General features: G+C 35.5%; 1 long non-coding RNA gene across 1 annotated transcript in view; it reads left to right on the top strand.

The window, feature by feature from the left end:
• The first annotated feature begins 9,589 nt into the window (after window positions 1–9,589).
• The window catches only part of LOC107155298, a 65,436-nt gene continuing 55,777 nt past the window's right edge, over window positions 9,590–19,248 (top strand). Inside the window, exon 1 of the long non-coding RNA XR_007345672.1 lies at window positions 9,590–15,613. This is a non-coding gene — a long non-coding RNA (uncharacterized LOC107155298). The remainder of the gene's footprint in view (window positions 15,614–19,248) is intronic.

Genomic DNA, 19,248 nt, shown 5'->3' with positions numbered 1-19,248 from the left:
TTTTTTGCATTTGCTTAGAGTTGTTTTGTGGCATAAGGTATGTTCTCTATTTTAGAGAAGGATCTGTGGGCTGCTGAGAAGAAAGTGTATTCTCTCATTGATAGATGAGATATATGTCTGATAGATTGATATATGTCTGTTAAGTCTAAATTATTGATTGTATTATTTAGTTCTGTAGTTTCTTTGTTTAGTTTTTTGTTTGGAGGATCTATCCAGTAGTGAGAGAAGTGTGTTCAAGTCACCTGGTATTGTTGTGTTGTGGTGTATTTGATTCTTGAAATTGAGAATGGTTTAGGCTGTGTAGTAGTTTAGTAGTTGAGTGCTTGCCTAGCATATGTGAGACACTGGGTTTCATTCTCAGCACCCCATATAAATAAATATAATAAAGTACCATCAATGACTTAAAAAAAGTTAAGAAACTGAGAAGGATTTGTTTGATATTTATAGATGCTCCATTGTTTGGGGACATAAATATTTATGATTATTATGTCCTGTTGATGTATAATTCCCTTAAGAAATATGAAATGTCCTCCTTTGTGCCTTCTGATTAACTTTGGCTTGAAGTCTACTTTATCTGATATGAGGATAGAAACCCCTGCTTGTTTATGCGATCCATGTGAGTGATATATTTTTTCCCATCCTTTCACTTTCAGTCTGTGTATGTCTTTGCCTATGAAGTGAGTCTCTTGGAGACAGTATACTGTTGGTTCTTGTATTTTAATCCATCTGCCAGTCTGTGTCTTTTGATTGTTGAGTTTAGGCCATTAACATTCAAGGTTATTATTGAGATATAATTTGTATTCCCGGTCATTTTGGTTTATTTCTAGTTTTTAATTTGAAATATTTTCCCCCTTGATTGTCTATTCCTTTAGGGTAGTTCCTCCCTTCATTGGTTTTTACTTTTTTATTTCCTCCTCATAGAATATTTTGCTGAGAATGTTCTGTAGTGCATGCTTTCTAGTTGCAAATTCTTTTAATGTTTGCTTATCATGGAAGGTTTTTATTTCATCTTTATAAAATCTGAAGCTTAATTTTGCTGGATATGGGATTCTTGGTTGGCATCCATTTTCTTTCAGAGCTTCATATATATTATTCCAGAACCTTCTAGCTTTGAGGGTCTGGGTTGATAAATCAGCTGAGATTCATATTGGTTTCCTCCATATGTAATCTGATATTTTTCTCTCCCAGCCTTTAAAATTCTATCCTTAGTCTGTATGCTAGGCATTGTGCCTTGGTGTGAGTCTATTGTAAATTTTGTACATTTGGTGTTCTTTAAGCCTCTTGTATTTGATTTTTCATTTTATTCTTTAGATTTGGGAAACCTTCTGATATTATTTCATTGAAAAGATTGTGCATACCTTTGGTTTGGATTTCCACACCTTCATCTATCCCAATAAATCTTAAATTCGGTATTTTTGTGTTATTCCATACTTCTTAGAAGATCTGTTCATGGTTTTTTAACATCTTCTTTCTGTGGTCAACTCTATTTTCAAGATTATATGTCCTGTCTCCATTGCCTGAGGTTCTGTGTTCCAAGTGGTCTATTGGTGATACTTTCTGTTGAATTTTTAATTTGGTTTATTGTTTCCTTCATTTTGAGGATTTCTGCTTATTTCTTTTTCCCAGAATCTCTGCCTCTTTATTGAAGTGATCATTCACTTCCTGTATTATCTCTGATTTAATTCCTTATGAATGAAATCTACTTTCCAGATCGGTTTATGTACATTCTAAACTCCTTCTCTGACATCTCTTCCACTGCAATATCAATGGATTCTGTTATTGGAGTATTTTGGGCTATTTTGTTCCCTCGCTTTTTCATGTTGTATGTCAACCCCTCTAACAGTATGGATCTGAGGCAGTACAGTTTTTACCATGTGGACTTATAATGTCCATGGATATTTCCAGTACCTCACTATTTAGGGTGAGACAAATAATATTAACAAGGAATGCAGACAATATACATAATTAAAATAATTCCTACTATGACATCTATAATGTTAGTTATCATATTAGTCAGAAATTATGTGATCACTTATTGCCTATAATAAAAACAGCAAGTTTGCAAAAGGGTTTACAGTTTTAAATGATGGACAGGGAGAGAAGAGAAGTGATATAAGAGGTAAAGATTCTGAGGGAGAAGATGAGAAGACAGAGTAAAAGTTTAAAGAAAGAGTGAAAGAACAATAGAGATTGGCTGTTAATAGAAGAAAAGAGAGAATGGAGGAAAATAGGTAGGAGAAATGTGTGTGTGCCTGTGTGTGTGTGTATGTATACACATACATACACACACACACTAGAAACTTAAATAAAAATAATAAAATACAAAACAAACTAAAATATACTAATCAAACATCTTTGTTCACAAAAACCTAAGTCATGAAAACTAACTGGCTTCAAAAATGCTAAAAATGAGAAACAAAAAACATGAAAATTTGTAAGCATTCGTGTATCTTCAAGGTCACAATTAAGCAGAGAAAAAGAATTAAAAAAAAAGAAAAGAAAAAAATATTGATAAAAAGTTAAAGAATTGTTTTTGTTGGAGTTCAAAAGATTCTCAGATTCTCTTCTCAGCAGTTTTAGGTGGGGTCTTCTGGAGTGTGATGCACCACACTCTGGCTTGCTGGAGTGAGAGAGGTAATTTCATCAGTGGAATTCCTGGAGGCAGGGTGTAGGCTTAGGTGGCTCCAGGATCTTCACTGAATGCCAATTGGTCTGGAGATTCTCAAATCACTGAATCTCCAGTGCCCAGTACTTGCTGGTTCACTCTAGAAGACTGCATCTCAGAGATCTTCCCTGGGTTCCACTCATGTGCTAGGGGAGCCAATTCTTCATCCCCTACATCACCTGCTAATCCCATGTTTCCTGGTCTTGGGTTCAGTCTCCAAACAATCTTTCCCACCCTTGCCCTTGTGAATTCCTGGCCAGGTGCATCTCTCCCAGCCAGTCCTGCAAGCAGTTGGACTACCAGCAGTTGGAGGGGGAGCAGTAGAGCCAGTGGGTTTCCATACCAGTTGTCCCCTTTGTAAACCTCTCTCCATGTTTGATTTTCTCTTGGTCACTTAAGCACACTCCATGTCATGTAGTATGTGTTTACTGGGCCTGTATTTTGGGCCAAACTTGGGTTTGCCAGGAATCGGCTTCCTCAGCTGCTGACTCCCATACCATGGCTGCAGAATGGTTCCTTCTTTCGTCCTCTGCAAGCTGCCTGGAGAGATGGTGGCTTCTTTCCTTGAACACAAATATCATGCAGTGTGTCTTTCAGGTTTCTTAGGCAAGGTCCTTGGTCTCTAAACACTCTGTACCCAGACATATCTCAGCCCCCCCCCCCCAAAAAAATGCAAGTTTCCTTAATTCCCTGTGGTCATGGAGGCATTGCTCTGGATGGTGTTTCTGGCCTGGCTGTGGCAGGGGCTGTGTTGCTGAGGACTTTTTCCTTATTTTATTATATCCAACCTCTGCATTCCTGGTCTGCTTTGGATGTCCAGCTTTAAATTCCAATAAAGGCCCCGCCCCCACTTTTTTTGTTCACACATCTTGCAGAGAAGCTGCCTATCTGCTCTCTTGATTTCACACCATGAAGCAGCCAGGAATGTGAACTCCTCTATTCTGCCATTTTGAAAAACCTTAAAATGTTCATATTTTAAAATGTATCTTGTATTATAAGAAGATCCATTTATGACATATGACTTTTATACCTAGAAATGGGGAGAGGTAGACTTATAATCAAATTTGAAAGTTTGGGGGGGTATTTTTGCCTACCTTTTTTTAGTCAAATACAACTCTCTGATTCACGCTGAATCTATGAGAGAGAATGACTTGGAACATTCTTGAATAACTTAGAGGAAAACCTTATTTTTCTATTGAAAATATTTACATCCTATTATAACTTTATAGTGCTTTCCAGTGAGGTGTGTTACTTTTAAAGTAGGTTTCTTAAATAGTTTTAATGGAAATATGATTAAATTGAATTAGCAGCTAATCTACCATATAGAATTTTTCTGAGCATAATAATATGCATCATTAACAATCACATTCTACCTTAAATTAACTTTATATCCTTCTTCATCTTAATGTCAGAATCTCATAACACTATAATTCTGTAAACAGCTTCTCCCACATTTTGTATTGTTTTTATATTTTTAATCTCTAGTCATATAATAAACCCACAATATGGTATTTTCATTTTTATATTTTATACTTAATTCACATTTAAAGAATGCAATAAAGGAAAAAATCATCTATTCAGATATTTGACATTGCTACTGCTCTTCTTTCCTAACTGAAGATTCATCTGTATGTAGCTTCATTTCTCTTCAGCCTGGAAAACTTCCTTTATCATTTCTTGTAACAGAAGCCAACTTGCAGTATATTCTATCAGCTTTTTATTTGAAAAAAAAAATAGGTTTATTCACCTAAATTTTTGGAAGATGTTCTCATTAGTGATAGAATGGTTGATTGACAATTTTTTTTTACTTTCCACATTATCTTCTAGATTGTACTCTTTCTGATGAGAAGTAAACCATCATTATTAATGAGATGCCTTTATGTCATAAGTTTTATAAAACTCTCACTGCTTTTTAAATTTTTTAAAAAAGTTTACTTACGATGTTATCAGATGTAGTTGTACTTATTTTTTCAGCTAGCTTGGAGTTCATTAAGCTTCCTAGATTTTTGAGTTCCTGTTTTTGACTATAGAAAAATGTGGGCCTATATTTCTTCAATTATACTTCTTATGCCTCATTCTTTTCTCTTATTTCCTTCTGGGACTCCAAATACAGGTATGTTTGATGCTTCATATTATTCCACAGGTAAGTCAGGTTCTGTTTATTTAAAATAATTTGTTTATGTGCTTTTGTTTGGATGACTATGATTTTCTTGTATTCAAATTCTCTAAATCTTTTTTCTGTGATGGCCAATCTACATTTAATGCCAGCCAATTAATTTGTTTCAAATATTCTATTTTTCAGTTACAGTATTTCCATTTGATTTCTTTCTACAGATTACATATATTTCCTAAAATTCTTCCACTTTCCTCCATATCTTACCAATATTTTTCTATAAATTCTTTAAATAGCCACTTCATTTAATAATTATAGTTATTTTCAAGTTTCTTTCTGATAATCCCAACATCTGGGCCAGCTGTTGCCCTGTTTTTATTGACTAATATTTCTCTTGACTATTGATCACACTTTTCTAATTTTCCATTGTGTAGGGCTTTTGTAATTGCATACTTAATCTTGTGAATAATACATTATAGAAAATCTGAAATCCAATGTCTTTCTCTGAAAAGTGCTTAATTTTGTTCTAATGGGTAGTTGTGTTACTGAATGAAAACATTGAGCCTGGGGAATCTTGGTTTTAACCTTTTTGAGTGTAGGTTTACTTTAGTTTTGTCCTTACTCCTAGGGGAATTCTCAGTCTGAGGATAAGGTATTTTTTTCCCCCGTCCATGCTCTGGATGGGAATGTGCCCCCAGAAGAAAAATTGAATAATGTGTGTCTTACGTACTGCGGTTGTTCCTTCTAAGTGCTGAATGCTATCCTAATTCTGCCTCCTTTAGGTCACTTTCCAGTGGCTTTAGCAGAATATAGAATATCTAGAATATATAATGTGGTAGGTAGGAGGGTTAGTCTGAAAGAAGGCACTACAACATCATCAGCGCCAAAAGACTTCATGACACGGTGCTTCCATCAGTGTGAAGAGTAAGAATGAAGAAACAGATTCAGGGCCAGAAATTAGGATATCACCATTTAGGAATTTGTGTTCATTTATAGAGAGATGTAGCCACAATTTCTTTATGGATGCAAATATCAATGAGATTATAAGACCAATTCTTAAATTATCTGTGGGGAATATTCTATATATTTCTGGTCATTTTATATTTTTCTTCATGTGAAAACATTTAATTCTCTCAGCACTTAACTGCCTTGCTTATAGTTGCTGGATACATAGATAATTATGAGAATAGCTAACATTGATCAAATACTTATTATGTGCTAGGTACTGTTAGAAAAGTTTTAATGTATTATTGATGCTTTTAGTATTTACAAAACAGAGTTTATTCAGTGAGTAGCAGTTTTAGGATTTGAACTTGGTGATCAAAAGCCTGTTCAATCATTTGCTATCAGGGATGCCTCACTGGGGTGAGAATTTGAGACCAAGGATGCTATAAGAAATTGTCTACTTGTCTTAATGAACTCAGTACTAAAATGGGCTAGTCATGGCTGCCCTTGGTGACTCTAGATAGATCTAAATAGTACTAGTTGACCTTAAATTCTAGAGGGATCTAGTGGGTTAGTTTCTAGTGGAACTAATACACCAACAAACTAATAAATCAGTTGCTTTTCTCTGTAAGTGGGGAGAAGGGACTGGAGCTTTTGTTAAGCCTTCTGACTTAGATATTGCAGGTTCCTGCAGCCCCCTCTTTGGTGCTACTAGGATAGAAAATTTCTCACATGTGTCATGCTTTACTGCTTTGGTGGCAGCTGAGGCAGCTTTTCCAATTATCTTCTGCTGAACATAACTAATTAATGGCTGATGGTTGTCAGTTAGGCAGAACCTGTGCCCCTAATGAGAAGGCACAGCAAAATGCTGCTCTGATTATCAGTGGAAGCATCTTTATTATACCCTCATCAGCTGTCTAATTTATGACAGAAGAGGGGGAAATGTAGAGAATGTCTTGATGGTTCAAAATAATTTCAACTTTCAGATATGTGAATTTGCTCACAAAATTAAGTCTTACTGGAAATAGATATAGCAATGTTTGTTGGTTTGTCTATAGACATTGTTTGTGCTTTTAATATATTTTTCATATCCTAAAAAATAATGCACACTACTTTTGGACTTAAACTTTTAAGTTGTATGGTAGACATGGCTCTGTGTTACTTCAAATATGGAACTCGAGGCTCAGAGCCTTGTCCCAGAAAGCCTTAAATTGTCCCCCAAATCTAAGACCCTTAAAAAATTCAAATAGACTTGTAATTCTAACTTCCCCAGAAACCTAACTTTTCAGTTTTTTTATAAATATCAAGAACATGATATATAATTTTCCAATAAAACTAGCACATAATAATAAACTGTTGATAATTATAATCTAATAAACTATTGAATAAGTGAATGAATAGATGAATGAATGAATGAATGACATAGTTGGTTGGGAGTTTTTCATTTGCAAGTTTCTGAAAACTTAAACTAAAATGTTGCAATTTTGGTTGCTGTACCTGGAAGGCAAAGGGTCAAACTGGATGTGGGTCCATTTGTCCTTATATTTACTGTCCATCAATTGGCTTCAAATTCTCTCTGGCTTCTTTAAAACCATGTCACATGGATATGATAGTAGACAGCTCTGGGGTTATTTTCTTAGAACTTTTAATTCAAAGTAAAAGAAGGATTTTATATCACTTCTAATCTGGGAATTCCAGATAAGTCTCTTTCTGATAAGTCACTGAGTCATAAGTCCACCCTTGTATCCAGCATGGCTGGGCATTGTAACTGACAGTCCTTCCAAACCCTGTGGAGGTGAGAAGCGTCCCTCAAAAAAAGGGAGTGGAGGTGCAGTTCCTTAGGTAAGGAGGGAGGCAGTTTGGGCAGCAAACTCTAGAGAAAAAGCATTATTAATAATAAGAATGAAAACACTTATCCACAATCTACGAGTACTAAGGATCTGAGACATTAAGTGACTGAAACAGGAACAGAGCAAATGACAGATAATGAAAAGGTTAATTCTTAATAGATTCTAAAGAAAATACTTCATATTTAAATGTATCTGCTGATGGCATGCTTGCCTTTTCTTCTTTTTTTCTAAAAAGAGAATGCATCAGTCAGTTTTCATTGCTGTGACAAAATACCTGAGAATATTAACTTAAAGGAGTAAGGTTTTATTTTGATTCATGGTTTCAGAGGTTTCAGTTCATAGTCACCTGGCTCCATTGTTTTTAGACCTTCAGAACAACATCATGACAGGGAGCTTCCCACCTCATGGTGTCCAGGAAGCAGAAAAAAGAGAGGAAGGGGCCTGGGGAAAAAATATTTTTCAAGATCATACCTCCAATGACCTACTTCCTCAAATTAGGCCCTAACTCCTAGAGTTTCTACTACCTCCTAATTCCCCATTAATCTATGAGTTCATAAGTGGATGAATTCATGAGGTCAGAACCCTCATGACTCAGTCATCTCTCAGAAGCCCCACCTCTGAATATTCAAAATGTGAGCTTTGGGGACGTTTTAGATACAAATCATAGAGGCAAACTCATCCATGAACTAATTTTAAGGCTATGTTGCTAACATGAATTTTAATTTAAGAATGTATGCCTTCCCTGTGACTCTGTAATTAAACTTTCTAGTTTCTCATGTGACTTGATTCTTTTTAAGTTAAGGTGATAAAATTTATCATATAACTAAATAACTTAATTTTGTGGATTTAAAAAAAAATTATTTATTCAAATTTTCTGATATTTCATCAAATAGATTGTTCATTTCTTAAGTTAGTAACTCTATGCCTTCCTCTATCCCAATAATTCTTAAATTTGGTCTTTTTATGTTATCCCATAATTCTTGAATATTCTGCTCATGGTTTCTTACCATCTTCACTGTATGGTCAATTTTATTTTCAAGATTATATATTTTGTCTTCATTGTCTGAGATTCTGTCTTCCAAGTGATCTAATCTGTTGGTGGTGCCTTTTATTAAGTTTTAAATTTGGTTTATTATTTCCTTCATTTCAAGGATTTCTATTTTTGGGTTTGTTTTAGAATCTATATCTCCTTATTGAAATAATCTTTGCTGCCTGTGTTTGCTCTCTTATATCATCCTTTAATTCACAGAACATTTTAATTATATACATCCTGAAGTCCTTCTCTGTAATTTCTTTTGCTGTGCTGGCCATGGATTCTAATAATGTAGTATCTTGGTTTGTTTGGGGCACTTTCTTCTCTCTCTCTCTCTCTTTTTTTTTTTCATGTTGTTCATGTGTCTTCCCTTCTAGCACTGCAGATCCAAGGTGTTACAGTTTTTACCCTATAAGCTTATAGTGTCCCTGCGGGGTTCCAATACCTCGCCTTTAAGGGGGAAGAACAATATTAACAGATCCCAATGCAAACAATATACAGCCTTAAACCAAATAGCTCCTATTAAGATGTTTACGGTTTTGTCACAATATACAGAAATAGTAAGTTCACGTTTTAGCTACAATATAAACAGTAGGTTTACAAAAGGGTCTACCGTTTCTGGTGGTGGACAAAGAGAGAACTGGGGGTGCTGTATAGGATGAGATGTTAAGGGGGTAAGAGGTGAGGACATAGAGTTATTAGAGCTTAGGAAGCATGAAAGAGGAATCTAAAGATGTTGGCTAGCAGTAGAAGAGAGAAAGTGATTTGGGGGAGACAAGTAAGTGGGAAGACAATAGAGAGAATACAACAAATAAACATAAAAATTAAGAAAAACAAAATGTAAAAATAGGAGATAAAAGAATATGCAATACAACTGTAATATACTATTCAGACATCCCAGTCCATGTGAGGGTGGGAGAAGAGAGAAAAGAAAAAAAAAAAAAAACCTTGAAGGAAAATTCAAGGATTGTTTCTGTTGGAGTTCAGTTATCTTTCCTGCTTCCCTTCTCATCCAATACGTGGGGTTGTCTATTGTTTGCTGGTATCTCCACCCTCAGGATGGCAAAGGTTTTTAGGGTGGGAGGGTTGGTCTTGGGGGTGGAACTCCTGGAAGTGGTGTGTAGCACTTGCTGGTCCCCAATGGGAGACTGTACCCCAAGGATCTCCTTTGGGGCCGGCTCTTGTGATGTGGATACCTGGTCTTATCTCCTTATATGACCTGTAGACCTCACAGTTCCTGGTCTCTAATTTCATCTCTAAACTGTATCTCACTCACCCCCTCCCTTTCTCCTTCCCAGTTAGGAACCTCTCACTCCCAAGGTCTTGTGGGCTGCGTTCTTGGGGCTGTGCACCTGCGGAGAGCTGTTTTGTATCTGGCAGATCAGAACTAGGCCTTGGGAGCTGAGGACCAGCCATGTAGCCTCAGGCACTGCTGAGTTAGTGGCTGCAGGGGAGAGGGGGGAGTTGGGGACTATAGGTACCTTGGTATTGTTTTTAGCTCCCAGCTGGTGTCCTAAGCTGGAAGTTGCCCCAACTAAAGAGGGCAACAAAGGTATTCCAAGATGGAGGTGGCTGCTTTCAGAGATGGGGTGTCTGGCAGGCAGTGGTGTTGGGTGGCACATTCAGAAAAGTAGCTTGGTGGAGTGCAGTTTTGTGGCTGGGGGGTGTCTCCAGACCCTGTCCGGTATCCCCAGGTGCAGGTGACTATGGCAGCAGTTGCAGTGTCCCAAGATGGAGGCAAGGGTGGAGCCCCACATTGGTAGATGGAGGTCCACACAGGAGTGGAGGCCAGGGGTCCTGCACTGGTGCTGATGCTGGGGGTCCTATGTGGCCCAGCAGCCAGGGGTCCTGCATTGATATTGAGGCCAGGGCATCTGTGTGGACACAGCTGCCAGGATTCTTGCATTGGAGCAGCTGTTGGGGGTCTTCTAATAACTCTCAAAGAAACAGTATTCCCACCAATTTTGTGGTTTTTAAAACTATAATTAATCTTATTTTTATTTAAGCAAATCTAGAAGTTAAAAAAAATCACTTAAGCAGGGATTTGGGTTGGATAACATTGACAATTTATGACCTTTGTTAAAAAAACAAAACAAAACAAAAAACGATTGACATAAAGCCAGTCACGGGAAAATAGCATATCATAGTAAATTCAGAGCATGGGTTCTAGGGCCACATCTAGGTTTGAATCCATGTTCCTAATGACTTGCTTTTTTAAATCTCGGTGACCACGGGCAGATCACCTAACTCTTCAGGATCTTGGGAGGTACAATGGGGAAAAGAGGTTTGCTATGTGGACTTAAATACTTCAATCCATTCAAGGGCTTAAAGTGATACCTCCTGAATATATAGGAACTCTTAATTTGATTTTTCTTCTCTTTGTATTTGTGGCTTTTTAATATCTTCTCATAGTCCTTGTTTAAAAATTTTTGTTTTCACAGATCTGTGATGGAGAGGAGATACAGTTGCTATCCTCATTAGAGAGGCTGCATGCATCCCTTGATGCACAGCTGCCATGGGAAAATGGGGAATCACTTCACCAGCCAGTGTTGCTGAGGAATCAAGTGTCCATACAAATATCAAGTAATCGGCTCTTTTGTATCCACAGTGTTGCACTCTCCAGTTGAGACTGACGTTTAGTGAATTCAAGATGAAAAGATGCCTTATGGTGAGGATATTGAAAGTCTCTGGAGTTAGACAAAGGAGAGCTGAACCTTTACTGCAGGCCAGAGCATTTACTTCATCAAAGAAGTGATTTGGTGGTTGGATAACCAGTTCTGTTAAATCACGAAACACAAGCACCAAAGTGAAATAAAATCAAAAGGCACCCTTAAACCTACAGCAAATTTCAAAACTTAATTTTGTTGGTATGGTTCATGTTAATCAGGTTAAAAACTTGATGTCTATACAATGAAAAGTTATTATTTATTTGAATCTGTGTTTGCTTTTCAGTTACTAAGAAGAAAGGTCAGTGTCTTCTTGTGATTTGTCTATGTTAGCTGAAAGTTCTCTTGAGATTAGAGATTCCCTCAGAAGAGGAAATGAACAGATGTAATGGACCAGTCCATTTTTTCCTGTGTGTTGATAGCTTTTCTGGTTGTTAATTTTGAATGATGTCGAGCATATTCAGAGAGTTAGATCCCTGTGCCTAGGGACCAGAGAGGGTGAGAATGAAGTTGAAATATTCATATTAAGAGGGCTAGTTAGGACCTTGTTCTAACACTATTAAGGTAGGAAGCTTATTCATCCACTGTTCTTAGGTTTAATGAGTTGATTTGTTTGGGACTGTAAAACTTTGAAATGTAAATCTCATCATCCTTTATTACTTACTTTTATCATCCCGTGAAATTATGCTTTATTGGTTTTTAAGAAAAATATCTGAAATTGATATGCAAAGGGCCACCCATGGACACAACAGTCATGAAAAAGATAAATTTGCATTTTGAAAAAGAAAAAAAAACACTAAAATGTCTTTTGCTTTGAATCCTTTTTGCCCTTGAGATGAATATTCATGCTTGATAAATATTCACTCAAGGCCTTTTACATGCTGCCTGTGGGAAGATTCTAAAACACAACCTGGAAATTTAAATTTTTTTTCTTCTATGAAGAAAAAGGCTTCACTGTTAGTTCTCAAAGCCTCCACAGATCCACCTTCAAATTTCTTCACACTGTGTTGTTGCTTTTTAACTTGGCCTGGGCCTTGCCTCAGCCCCACTCCTAAGAAGTGGAGCTTATTCAGAATTTCAAATGTTTATGGTGCTGAACTGGGAGTCTGGATAGAGGGGAAACAAAAGGAAATTTTTAGTTTTTGTCGAGTTTACATTCTAAAACTGAAAAGACTTGTTTTTTAAAGAAACTACACTGCTCACAATATTAGTCAAGAGAATTTTGGAAGACTTTTGGAAGGGGTCAGTATAAATCAGTATTTATCTTATAATTATATTAACAGTTTTCCATTGATAAAATTTTAGATTAAAAATATTGTAAATGTGGATATTGTACCCTATTTGAATTTTTAAAGTTTATAACTGATTTTTTTTCCTTTCTATCATTTCTTCCAAACATAAAAAAAATCTTAACCCAGGCTTCTGATGGGTTAAAAATATTTTCAGACTAATTAATATCCAGCCCTGAATTCCATTACATACTCTTCTATGAATAATGCCATCTCACCCCAAATTGAAGCCTGGGAAATTTGCAATTCCCTCAAAGGATTGTAAATGAGCCCGTTGTCAAGCTGCCAAAGTAAATGAACAAGATTTAAATTTTGCTATAATATCTATCAGAAATTCAAATGACTAGTAATTAAAGCAGTCCGTGCTCTCTTGTGGCATGTGCAGCGTGGCAAAACAGCCCTAATGTGTCACCTCTCTGCTTCTGCTTGTTTTATTGTATCTATTGAGTACCAGGTGGCTTATCTCGTGTGCCTTGTAGTCTATTAAATTCTCAAAGTGAAATAGCAGTAAAACACAATAAGTATTTTATGGTATGGATGAATATATGTTTCTCAATGTGATTCTGTGCCCTTGAGTTTTATAAGAGTAGTATTTTCTATTATTAAATAGTTTTTATCATTACATAAAATTTCAAAAAATACACAAGAGGTAGAGTCTATTCATAATTTATTACCACATGATCATTACTATTAATATTTCTGCAGGTGTGTGTTTACTGATGTCTAGATATTTTGCTACATATTCTAAAATAATTATTATCCTCTATACCATAAAAAATGTATAAATTGATCTTAAAACATCTTTTTCTGTTATAAAATAATATAGTATTATTGAATATTTAGAAAGTTATTTAACATAATGTAGAATTCATCCAGAGGTAACCACCATTAGTATTTTGATAATTTTTAATTACAAGCTTTTTTTGAATATTTTTATGTATTTAGAAGCACATAATAAGAAATGATTCTTTTGGCATAACGAGTGGGGGAGTATTATAAAATTTTGATGAAGGATGCCTGGCAGAGGGGCTTGTGACATAATATAATTATCTTTCAGAGTTAGAAAAAGTCAATGATTCAGGTCATTAAAGATGAATTTTAAAGAAATGGAAAATGTTTCTAGGTTACTTGGCAACGAGAATGGTTTCCACTTATTCTCTGGAACCTCTGAAGATGTATATTGAGGGGGAAGGGAGACAGAGTTTGGAGAGAAGAAATTTCTAGTTTAGTTATTTCTTCTTATCCAGTGTTATAACTGTACTTAGCTGCTATTAACAAGAGCTGGAATCCAACTTCAGCAAGTAGTATTTTACATCATCATCAGAAATAGTGGGAGATAACTCTGGGGTATGTGATAGAGCTCTGGAATTGTGGGTAAAAATCCTGAAGCTTAAGAGAAACATTTGAGAAAGTCTAAATCTATGAAAATTTGTCCTTGATCTATTGAATACTCCTGAAAATACTTGTCCAATTGTTTTTCTTTTTTCTTCTTTTTTGGAGAATCACATATTCATTTATTTCATGAAATGCCTTAAATTTTAAGTTCTAGGAATGTGAATTAGTTTTTATTTTCATTGTTGGTATAGATGAAAGGAATGTCCAATCATACAAATGGACAGCTACTTTCAGATTTTATCAACATATGGCCAATATACATAGTAATTGGTTATTAATTTGTTGTCATCACATACATCAATTTTTGTTGTAGTCTAAGTTTGAAATTCAAACTTACATAAACCTTAAGAGACTTTTTATATAGTTGGGCTATTAGTTGAGTAATACAATTTTCACTCATCTTGACTAAGTACTCCTCTAAATAATTTTTTCAAGAATTTTTCTACATACATAGGCTTTGTGGGTATTTTTGTATTAAAGAATGTCTTTGTGGACATTCTTATTTTATAATCTTTTCATTGAAATTCTGTAGACATTACTCCAAAGGCTTGCCAATTGATGTTGCTAAGGAACATTTTTGGGGGGTCTGGGGGTTACTGGGGATTGAATTCAGAGGCACTCGACCACTGAGCCACATCCCCAACCCAATTTTGTATTTTATGTAGAGACAGGAACCCACTGAGTTGCTTAGCACCTCACTTTTGCTGAGGCTGGCTTTGTGCTAAGGAACATCTTAATTCAGGTTTTTTGGTTTTTGTATTTGTAAATAATGGATAATTTCTGCTTAATTTCTCAAGACTTTTAATCCCCTTTGTTTTTCAGTCCATAGTCTAATGGTCCAATGACTATCATTTGGATTCTGATACTGAAACTGAAGTAACAACTTACCTTTACATCCCAAAGTGCTTATTAATGATTTATATGCAACAAGACTATGCAACAAGAATGTTACCTAATGGCATGGAAGGCACCTGTGCTGCTACCACCAGGTGCAATATCCCTGTTATCCCTTAGCTGAATAGGTTCAACACATTGTTCAAAGATGTTCATTATTTATGCCAGTGATATCTGGCCGAAGTGGGTTTTCTGAACTATAGTAAGACTAAAGCTCAATCATTTTTCTAGAAGACAATGATAACTTTGATTGCTCCTTTACACTGCAATATTCCACCTAGTAATTGATGAACATTATGTCAAGATTGAGAAGAGCATTTTGCAGTAAAATCCTAGCTAATCAAAGAGGGTTAAACATCTGGCTTAGAATCCATCCCTGTCCAAGATGAACACTTGGATGTTACAAGCAAGGCAACAGCTGAGCATCTGTGGTTAATGTTGAGAATCATAAACAATTTTGATAATTAGATGGCAGTGATTAAAATTTTTACTATGGATTTAGCACTCTCATTTGATTTAGTCTAGATGTAGACTAAATTTTCAATCTCTGTTTTCAGGTATTTTATATATTTCAAACATTTTTTTATACTTTTGTTGCTTGTGATAGTTATTTTCTTGTTTCTATGTTCCAAATAACTGTAATCCCCTAATTTTTAAAAATTTATTTCTCCCCTTACTATGCATTCTGGGAAATCTAAAGTTTGTTCTCCAGATCACAGATTCACATTTTCCTGTGCAAGTTCTGCTTTTTACTGATACAAAGGTATGTTTTGGTTATATTTTAATTTTGTTTCCTTAAAATTCTTCTCTAGCCATCTTTTGTCACCTAATTTTAATTTTTTTTTTTGGGGGGGGATACCAGAGATTGAACTCAGGGGCACTCAACCACTGAGCAACATCCCCGGCCCTATTTTGTATTTTATTTAGAGACAGGGTCTCACTGAGTTGCTTAGCACCTCACTTTTGCTGAGGCTGGCTTTGAACTTGAGATCCTTCTGTCTCAGCCCCCTGAGCTGAAGTACGTGTGCTACCGCACCTGGCTCTAATGTTCTTTTAATCTCAGTGGTTTTCTCTGCCTTTTGGCTCTTCTTCCACAGACAGTGCATATTTGCAATCTGTTGAGGATACCAAACAATTCTAAAAATGATTAGCTCATGCATTATATGTTTAAAAGTTCATTCTTATTTTAGATCCTAAGGATAAAATCTTCAGACAGGTTTTAAAATTCATCCTTGTAATGAAAGATCCATGGCTAGGGGCCAAGTTGATGTACACACCTTCTGACCCCATGAAAGAACCTTGGCATGCTCATCAATCTCAAGGGCAACTCTGCAATACTCAGATGAGGTGCTGCTCTCTGACACTATTCCCTGTCAACTTGATTCTCTGAGCAAATGAAAGACTAGAAAAAATAAAACACACTGACACTATACTTGGTGTTTCTTTCTGAACCAACAGCATGGTGGGAATTGCCTTTCTCTGGTGTCAACTTGAATCCTCCTACTTTATATCCTGTTGCCTTGAGGAGTTGCAGTTTCTGAGGAGACGTAGGTTTTATGGGCTGTGGGATTAGCAGCCCACCCTGCAGAAAAATCTCTACCTGTACATCTCAGAAGTATTTCTCATTTCAAAATTAATGGCCCAATAAAAATACTGCCCTCTTTTCCATTGATCTTTGTAAGACAAAAAGGCTGAACATTCGCATTAAAAATAGATAACTACCATAAATGTAATCCAATTTATAGTTTTCTCTTTGGCTATGGAGTCTCTGGGTGTCTTATTTTTCCTGTTCTTTTAGGTGATGATACTGTGTAAAGGAAATTTGTAGCAATTACTCAATGATTTGAAATAAGATTCATTACTAATATGTTCTTATTTCATTTCTAGACATTACGCAATGGCATAATTTTTCATTTGCTAAGGCTGTGACTTGATGCTAAATGTCACAGTGTAAAATACTTTAACTTCATGGAAATTACAGTTTGTAAAAAATATTAAGCAAGAAAAAATCTTGCCCATATTGAACAGGGATAATAAACCCTGCTGTTATTCTTAATGTACCCTACACCCAGTATTTGACTTAAGCACAGCAGGGAGCTTAGAAGCTGAAAACAGAAAGAAAACATATTAAGTGTATATTTTTTTCTGCTTCTGTTGATACTCATATTTAATGTGATGTAGTTTCAGTTTAATTATATGACTAGACAATAACTATAATAGTTAGGAGTCCAGTATCATGTTTGTTCAAGGTAGTTTTCAATCTTTAGTTTTTACATTGATTTTTTTAAATATCTCCAAGAATTTTTCAAAAAACATATTTCTTTTTGGCTATTTGAAATAATTTAAAAATATTTCTCATGCTTTCTTTTAAGAAAGACCTGAAAGCATTCTGAGTTCTGAGTAGACCACATATTTTCATTTGAAGTTAAGGAATAAGGATCTGCATTAACTTTGGGGTTAGTTAATGTATTAAATGGAATCCCTAACAGTGGCATATTCTTTTGCATATTTTCAATCATGCAATTGTGAATGCATGATTTTACTGTTTGCTTACAATCCAGTTTTGCATGCATATTCAACCTGTTTTGCATGTGCTAATTAACAGAAGAAATGAATACAAGAAGAAATCAGATGATAATCTTCCACTGGCCCTATCTCTGCTGTCATACTCTGGAGGACTTTGCCTATTCTTGTCCCCCAACTGCGTGCATACTTCTTTAAGGAAGGAAGGAATTATAGATTTGTAGAATGGTCCTAGGTAGATGTGCTACCATGAGCAGCTGGCTTGTGGTTACACCTGTGATTTTATGTTTACCTTAGATTCAAGCCCTGTTAAGTCCAAAACCCCTGAGCTTTCCTGGATGTTGAGGTTGTGTTCTACAGATGCCTGATTATATATCATTCACATTATTATTTAATTGTTGGATGCTCTAAAATTTTGTGTTTTCAACTAAATTTGTAGTTCTTTGAGGTCAGGATCATTACCTTATAAACTCTTTTCTTATTAGATAATATTATACTTGGCATTCTGTAAACAATTGAGTTAAGCAGAGCTAAATGCAATTGACTTTACATGAAAATGTGCCTGCATGCTCTGGAAATCAGGGTATTCAAGTTTATTTTCTTTTCTGGCTAAATAAATATGTCAAAAAATCATTTTCTTTTAGGCTTCTAACTTTATTATTTTAGTTAATATAGAGTTCTTAACAAAGGGAGAAAACATATGCTGTGGTGTCAACCAGGATACAAAATTATATATACTATGTCGTTTCAACTAGTATAGGAAAAAGTTTAGAAATGTCTGTCTCTGGATAATTATGGGTTTTCTTCTTCTCTTCTTTTGACTTTCCTGAACTTTTAATATTTTTGGCTCTTGGAACATTCACTCTTGTAATCAGAAGAAAATTAAAGCAAAAAATCTTTGTAGCCCTTGTGTGTGTGTATGTGAGAAAGAGGCGGGGGCGGGGAGAAGGAGAGAGGAGTGAGAGAGAGGGAGTGAGAGAAAGAAAGATGTTTTTCTCTGCAAGTAAAATGAGCTAACAACATAACACTCCAAATAAAGTTATATTGTGGTGAATTGCTATTTTACTGAAATGTGTATAGGGACTTGATAGAATAAAAGCCATTTTGCTCTACATTTTATTAACCAGAACCCTTTATATTTAACAAACATGTATATCTCCATTCTGTATTTATAACATCTCTCCTCAATTTCTATTTTAATATTTAGCAGGCTCCAATTTATCTGTTAAGTGAAGAAAATATGTTTTAGTAAATCAAATGTCAGAGTTAAAGGAGACAATAGTTTGCAGTTCATAGAATGATAAAAAACACCTTTAAAAATGTTTTTATTAGTGCATTATAGTTATACATAACAGGAGGTTTTGTTTTGACATGATCATACATGCATGGAATAGAATTTCTTCCATTTCAATCCCCACTGCTTTCTCTTTCTTTCCCTTTCTCCCTTCCCCTATTTACTGGTCTTTCTTCTATTTATTTTTTTAAATTGTTACTTTACAGATATACATACAAATGGAATTCATTGTGGCATATTCATATATGTCCATAGCTTAATTTGTCAGTTTCATTCTGGAGTTCATTCTCTTTCTCTACTGTGGAGAACAGTTATTTGAATCATGGTCTCTGATTGCCTCATGGATATGTTGTGTTGGAAACTTCTTGTACAAAGGTACGGTCAAGATGGGCCAGATGTTATGGTGACGCTGGCCTGAGGAGGCTGCATGCAAAGTCACAGAGCTGTATCAATCGGGACCTTGAGCTCAGGCACCAACTCCCAGGGATAGAGAATTCTGAGCATAACAAGATAACCCTAGTGTCTTGCAGTCCTGTGTCCTTCAGATTGCCTGTTTTGTTTCATGTATATATATATATATA

This window comes from Marmota marmota, unplaced genomic scaffold (assembly GCF_001458135.2).
Source record: "Marmota marmota marmota unplaced genomic scaffold, marMar, whole genome shotgun sequence".
Taxonomy (NCBI): domain Eukaryota; kingdom Metazoa; phylum Chordata; class Mammalia; order Rodentia; family Sciuridae; genus Marmota; species Marmota marmota.
This window is presented reverse-complemented; position numbering and strand designations above follow the sequence as displayed.